A 7076-nucleotide genomic window follows, 5' to 3' on the forward strand; every position below is an offset into this window, starting at 1 on the left:
AGCAAGGTGATCTGGAAAAAAACGATGCTGGCTCCCAGGCCGCGATTCGCCTTTTCTGCGGGGACCTCGGGACGCAGGCATCTGCGCATTGTGCTGGACGCGCTGACCTGGTCGACTGCGCCCCGCCGGGACAATTGTTCCCTCATTAGGGCGGCCTGGAGCTGCGGAAAGGCTGGCGGCCCTTTCCCACAATCACTGACAATGTGCGGCAGCAGACGTGTCGCAGAGGCGGGTGAGGAGAAATGGAGAGGATGTGCCCGGGATGGGACTCCCGGGACGTTTCATTCCCACGCTGGAGAGGGGACTCAAAGTCCTCACCGCCACAAGTTGACGAGGGGCGCCTTGGAAATAGATCGGGAAGGTGCGGGGGGGGGGGCGCGGGGGGAAGAACCCACAAAGCCCCACAGACAGCTCCAGGAGGAGTTCCAGAGAACCAGAGACCTCGGGTGCGGTTGTGCATATGCACCAATTGTCCGGTGCAAAGAGGCTGAACTCTGCCCTGTGGGAGCTGGGAGGTGGCCCCGGGGCCACCGGCTGGCGGGCAGCTGCGAGCCAGTCCCAGGCGAGACACTTGTAAATGATCCTTTAAAAGGAGGCGTTCCTGGGAGCGCAGCTGTCCGTTCCCAGTCTGCTCCTGCCGCCAGCTATCTGCCTCCTGCCCTGTCCTACTAGGGCCCTAGTGTGGCCCTAGTGTGCGCCGGCCCATGCTTCCCGTTGGAACTGTCTCATCTAGACGGAGGAGTCCCAAAGTCACACTCTTCCACAGGCTCACTTATCCTCCTCTAGGTCAGGGCAGTGAGGACACTCGCTGGGCCAGACAGCCTTTCTGTCTCGCCCCCACCCACCCAGGCCAGTTCCATTGAAAGAGCCTTCTCTAAAAACTCAAAGAGTACAGCTTCAGAGAGACTGAGCTCAGACTCAAGGGGGAAAGGACAAAGGCAGCTATCTGTCCCTGCTCTTAGATGTATACAAAAGGCTGTTGCCGAATTCCTAGTCTGTGAAACCCCATTTGAGTTGTAACGCAATACCCGCCCACAAGGCTTGCATGGGAAGTGAGTTTGGCAGCAGGGGTGAAGTGGGGATACTTCTCTGTATTTTATAAACATCAGCAACTCCTCTTATGTGAGAACGTGAAACTGTGTAACAGTTTTCTTTTGCATTAAAATTAAAAAAAAAAAAAAACCAAAAAACAACTAGGTTTCTGTTTGGGGAAGCAATGGCATTTGGCAACCGATGATTTAAAATTAGGCACCCCAATGAACACTGGTTTCAAGAGGACAATGTAAACACACATTTCACCTTAAAAATCTCCCCCCAAACAATGCTTATTTGCTTCTTTAGTAGACTATAAAGATCGAACTGGGGGCGCACGCACGGGGCGGGGGGTGAAGGGAGGGGGGCGAGACGACCCTATTCCAAGATGTTGTTTGTGTGAAATACTAAAAAATATTAACTGTTTATATTTTGATTACATAAAAAAATTCTAAGTACTTAGAATTGCTGTTATGGAAGAATGACGCATCATTTTCGGCTCACAAAATAATGCAAATTGTGTTTTTTGTTCTTTTCTTTCAAAACCCACCAAGTACCTAGGGTGGTACATTATCCTGGTTCTGATCTTGTCTGGGCTGCCAAATGGGGCTTTCATTCATCCGCCTTTATTAGAAACAAGAGCTGAGGTTGTCAGCGAATCAAACGCAGGTGAGGCTTTAGTTCAGTTATGGGCTTTCTGTGCACCTCTCTTTTTTTAATTAGATAGCTTCCTACTGGCTGTTTATCTTAAAATCAAAAGTGTGAAGCTCCTCTCTCTTCAGAAATATGGTTGTCTCAATTCAAGGTTCATTATGTTTGCTATTTTGAAGTTTCTGATGACTGGGTTTTGGTGATGTGCGGAAGAGTTCTAATTTCTGGCTTTCTTGGAGTCTGTTAAATTCCTGGGCTAGTAAATCTGCACTTGATCTAGGCCCAAACATATTCTGATTGTAAATAAAACGTCCTCTTTCATGACGACGTTCACCGTGCGGCTGGAGCAGTGTAATTTTTATACAGGTCTCAGCAATCAATAAAAAAGCCACGGGAGGAATGATTTATCTTGTTGGGTACAGAGACTGTCACCGAGAGAAATTGTAAAAGATCAATTTACACAACCTGGTGTGAGAATGTTATTGATATAACATGGTTGATCGGGTTCTGGTCCTCTGTGAGCAGACGTTGAGAAGGGAGCACCAGGCATCCATAGGCTGGCCAGTCAAGGTCTTAATAGACGCCGTGCTTCATAAAGTGGACACAGCCAATGACCACAGAGGTGGCAGGCAGGCTGGCACCCGCATTGGCTGCGCTCTGATTACTTCCTTAAGTGGTTGGAGTCAAACGTCCTTCTTTTTTTTCTTTCTTTCTTTTTTTTTTTACACTCCCCCTTCCCCCACTGTGAGAACTGTTCAGTTGGAGACTCCCTGCCTTAATTACAAAGAGCCCCTTTAACCATAGGTCGCACAACTTGGCTCTCTCCACAGGAAATTAGGAAAGGAGCCTTCCTGGAAAAAAAAAAGCCAAACTTCCACCTTCTCAAATTAGTTAAATGAAGGTTATGGACAGTTGGGAGTTGAACCTTCTACAGTTGGCTAATTGCAGTTGGTACATTAACTATGTTTAACCAGTGCTGTTTGGGATTTAAGTGAACAAAACAATAAATAAAGCTTAGGTTATTCCAATGAAATACTTAAGTCCAAATCTTACCGGAAATGCTATAATACAAAGCAGAGTTTTACACTATAACCTTTTAGTTGAAGATATTGACAAACATTAAGATTTTTAAAACCACATGGAAGCAATCTTAAACCTGAGACAGGCACCCCTTTCTCAAGTGCCTGTCCCATACTTTGGCTCTCCCTTTAAAATGTTCTCTTCTGTATTTGGAGCTGTGGGAAGTACATGGAGTCGTCTGTGCACACCATTCCCGAACACAGAAGTTTTCCAAATAAAGACAGACCTTTGGTTGAATTGGTTTGTTTTCTGATTCATAATTCTTTAATGTGATTACCGAAGACGGAATGGCGTCCACAGTGAAATTACAGCAACAACCACCCCCTCCCCCACCAGCTACTCTGGTAGCTTCCTTATCAAAAGATTCCCACACTAAAGCAAAATAAAGGAAACACAACTGCGGTGCAGACAAACACACATGCCTTTACATTTAAATTATTATCTACACCACCACAGAGCTGCAGAATGAAGCTGGAATGTGGCCTAGAATATAGGACCAACGAAGCTGCGAAAGATGAGGAACGTTTGGCTTATACTCAGACCTGTTGTTTTAGAAATCATCTCTTGCACTGTTTTGCTTTCTAGAAAATTCCATGTTTTCTTGTATGTAAATGTCTATATGCTGAATTATATTTGAATTTACATTTTACACACATACACACAGACATACACACACACACACACACACACACACACACACACACACACACACACACACACACATTTCACTTGGAAAATGGGTGACCCTTAAGCTTTCTGAACACCTTTTTTGCCAGGTAAGAACCGATTATTTTTGTGCATTGCAGTTAGTTAGATAAAATTTCAATTGTAAGCATCCAATTTTTTTTTTTTGCTTTTGTTTACAGAGGGTGAATAGATATGATATGACTTTTATATTTTGGTATATTAAGATTTCTTAATAACTCTCACTGCCTTTATATTAGCTACAGCTGGTCCTCAAATCTCTCGCTACATCCATTATAACCTGGGCATACATAAAACAACTGATCCCAAAATGTGCTTCACTTTCCCTTTGGCCCAAGCTCCCTCCATGCACACAGCTCTTCCTGTCTGGGCGCTGCCTGGAATCTGGCAGCAGACAGCTCAGTTCTTCCTGTGATATCTGCATGTCAGCAGCACTCCCAGGGCAGAGCTGGTGAGGAGCACCTGTAAAACATGTTCCCTCCAGATGAGAAAAATCATTTCCCAGTTTCCTCACATCTGGATGAGACATGCCTGCTCACATCATGTCTTCAGCCCATGTCTCTCTTTCTTTCAAACACAGCTTCTATTGCCTGCCAATCTCCTGATGGCTGCAGGCCCCATAATGCTCTAGTACTGCCTGTTCTCTGCCCTGGTGCTTCCCAGCCTCATCCTCCCACTTCCATCCTCCTAACCAGATCAGCCCCTCCCTAGCATCCTACAGATCCCAGTTAAATGCAATTTCCTGCTGTTGATAAGTAGACTCTATCCAGCCAGAACAAAACAGAGCACTCTGATACGATTGTCTCACGGCCAAGGGCATGGGTAACTCCCACCCTTCAAGTCTCCCTTCCTTTCAGTTAAGCAGGAAATGCAATATCTGATGTTCATTCCTGTAGTTTTCTTCATACTCTCCCGAATCTTAGGGACAGTGTCCGCCCATGCAAACCAGCCTCCAGTGGAAGCTAAGACCCCTAGCATGGGGCCATTTTGGACAATTCCACCCACTCTGTTAATTCGAACATTTATAGACATTGTTGGTCTCGGAAAAAAAAAAAAAAAAAAAAGGTCAATAATCAGAAAGGCCCTAGCTCAAACATTTAAAAATTTATTTTCATATGGGACACGACCTTCTCCGAGAGCATGCCTTATCTCTAGGGTGTCCAATTATCTAGAAGCATAGTCTGTCTCTTGCCAAATGATTTTTCCTGCAGCAACCCCTCCCGGAACACTTTAGACTCTTATTTGATAATCATTAACACCATTGGTTTGCCTCTGCTTTTTACAGTGTGGTTGAAGTAGATACCCCTGAATAAAGTCTCTGGTTACTTTGTAATAGCAAGGTAGATGGAGGGAGCTAAAAAAAATTAACCAACATGCTTCTTCTATACCGAGGATGGCCTCATCATCCTAAAAGGAGTAAGGGGAAAGCATAGTACACACTTTCCTCCGAAGGTGCTTGGGATTTGGTTGGTGGGAGACCACGCTTATGACTAAAGAGTAAACAGGAAACTGGACTAAACTGACAAGGCATATTGCAGTGAAATATGTCATCATTAAAGGCTGCAATTACGTGGGGGAAAATCAGGAAGAAATTATTTGGTTGAAAGAAAAGAATGGAGAGTATTGATGATGAAGAGAGGGTGCAGGAGATGCTGTAGAGGCTGGAAAAGACTACCATAGTCATGAGACAGAGTGATAGACTGGTTGGCAAAGGAAAACTGGTTAGAAAAATAGAATATTGGCTTGTGGACCGTATTGATAGGTATACAAGATGTCTAATAAATGTTCTGTTGTCCAGCAAACAAGCATGAATTTGAGGCAGTAGAATGGGAACCTACAAGCACTCTGGGCAGCAGCTGGACATAATGCATAAAATCGTGTTGTGACATTACTAAAAAAAGCAGACTTGTAGCCTTCTGGGGTGTGTGGCAGGGCAGGGACAAGGAGGTACAGAAGGCAATGGTTTATGACTGTAGGTGACAGATAAAGGGGGCCTGGATTAGAATGCCCATGAAAGTGAGAAAGTGAACGTTTTTAGAAATTTCAGAAATAGATAGATGCTGGCAGTCTGTGGGCAGTATGTACAGCGTTGACGTTAGAGGAATGTGACTTCTGGGGATGAGCGATGAGTCAAAGGCAGTCCCAGCCAGGAGACTAGCATCACAGTGGGATTACTGCAGAAGCAGACTTCCTGAATTGATTACAGGATACGTGCACACGTTGAAGGGGCATCTAGGGAGGGCAGTGTAGACATTTCAAGTGAAAATATCCAACAAGAAATTAGACATTTCCGGGGCCTTGTGGCTCTAGCCTGTAATCTCAGCTACTCCAGAGGTCAAGGCAGGGGATTCATAAGGTCAAGGATCTGTCTGCACTATGGAGGGAGTTTGAAACCAGCCTGGATGACTTAGCCAGCCTCTGTCTCAAAATAAAACGTGGACGAAACAATGGGTTAAGGATGTATATCAATGACAGAGCACTTTCCTAACACACACAGGCCTTAGGTCCAGTTCCCAGTGCAGCAAAGCAAAACACCAAAAGAGTTGGACGGTGATGCACTAGACTTTGGTTGAAAAAGGACCTTACAGGGCCGTGGCAATGTCATATTGATTGATAAAACCAGGTAGCCTTGCATGGAAGCCGTAGTCACAATCATTTAATCGAGGATTGCAAAAGAATGTGATACATTCAGTCACATTACTTTTTCTTTTTTAGTTATAAAAGTAGAATATGCAGATCAAAGTGACATAGAAATAGCACACAATATAATGTATGCAATTTAAAACGAGTGAAAGGAGTTTTTAGACTAAATTGAGCTGTCTCATGTTTTTTAGAGTAAGGAACTCATCTCATTCTAGCAATTTTTTTTGATGAATCTTAAAGATGTACGAATTGAGCAAGATGAAAATCACCACAGCTTTTCTTACTAAACACAGTGCTGTGTGTTGAGGGCGTTCCATACTGACTCATGTTTCATAACCTGGACAGAGGGGAAAAAATCTCAGGAAAAAGGAGTTGTAGAGTGGCTGATAGCTATAATGTAAGCAGGTCAGCGATTAGCCTGCCAATTTCAGGCACGTAGCCAGGCACCATGGTGCTGGTCAAGGGCTGGCTTGTCTGGGAAAGCTGTGATGGTTACTCAAACCATACTTTAAATTTGATTTTTGTCCAACCAAATTGGCACCAGGAAACATAGAAATCATTTATTTGACAGTGTAATGACAATCAATTATTCACAATATTGTTGGATTATGAAAAGACTATCTCATGCAAAGAATGATTTAATCTTAATTCAAACAGTTATCCCTTGAGATAGAAAAAAATTGTAATGGTTGAATAAATTGTGAAATAAACAAGGATTAAAGCATTGAAGACCAAATGCCTAGATTTGTTAGTACTGTTTTATTCTTTCCTATTTTGGTATGGTCTTGGATGACAGAATGCTGACTGATTTATGAATTAAAGTTGAAGTTGTATTAGATATGCCCTACTGTGCATACACAGATGCATGGATGAAGAATACAAGGAGAGAAAAATATATTTGTGATAGCATATTATGTATACTATTAGGACTCATTAGACTTTCTAAGACACAATAGATTATTACA

Source organism: Peromyscus maniculatus, chromosome 21 (assembly GCF_049852395.1).
Source record: "Peromyscus maniculatus bairdii isolate BWxNUB_F1_BW_parent chromosome 21, HU_Pman_BW_mat_3.1, whole genome shotgun sequence".
Lineage (NCBI taxonomy): Eukaryota > Metazoa > Chordata > Mammalia > Rodentia > Cricetidae > Peromyscus > Peromyscus maniculatus.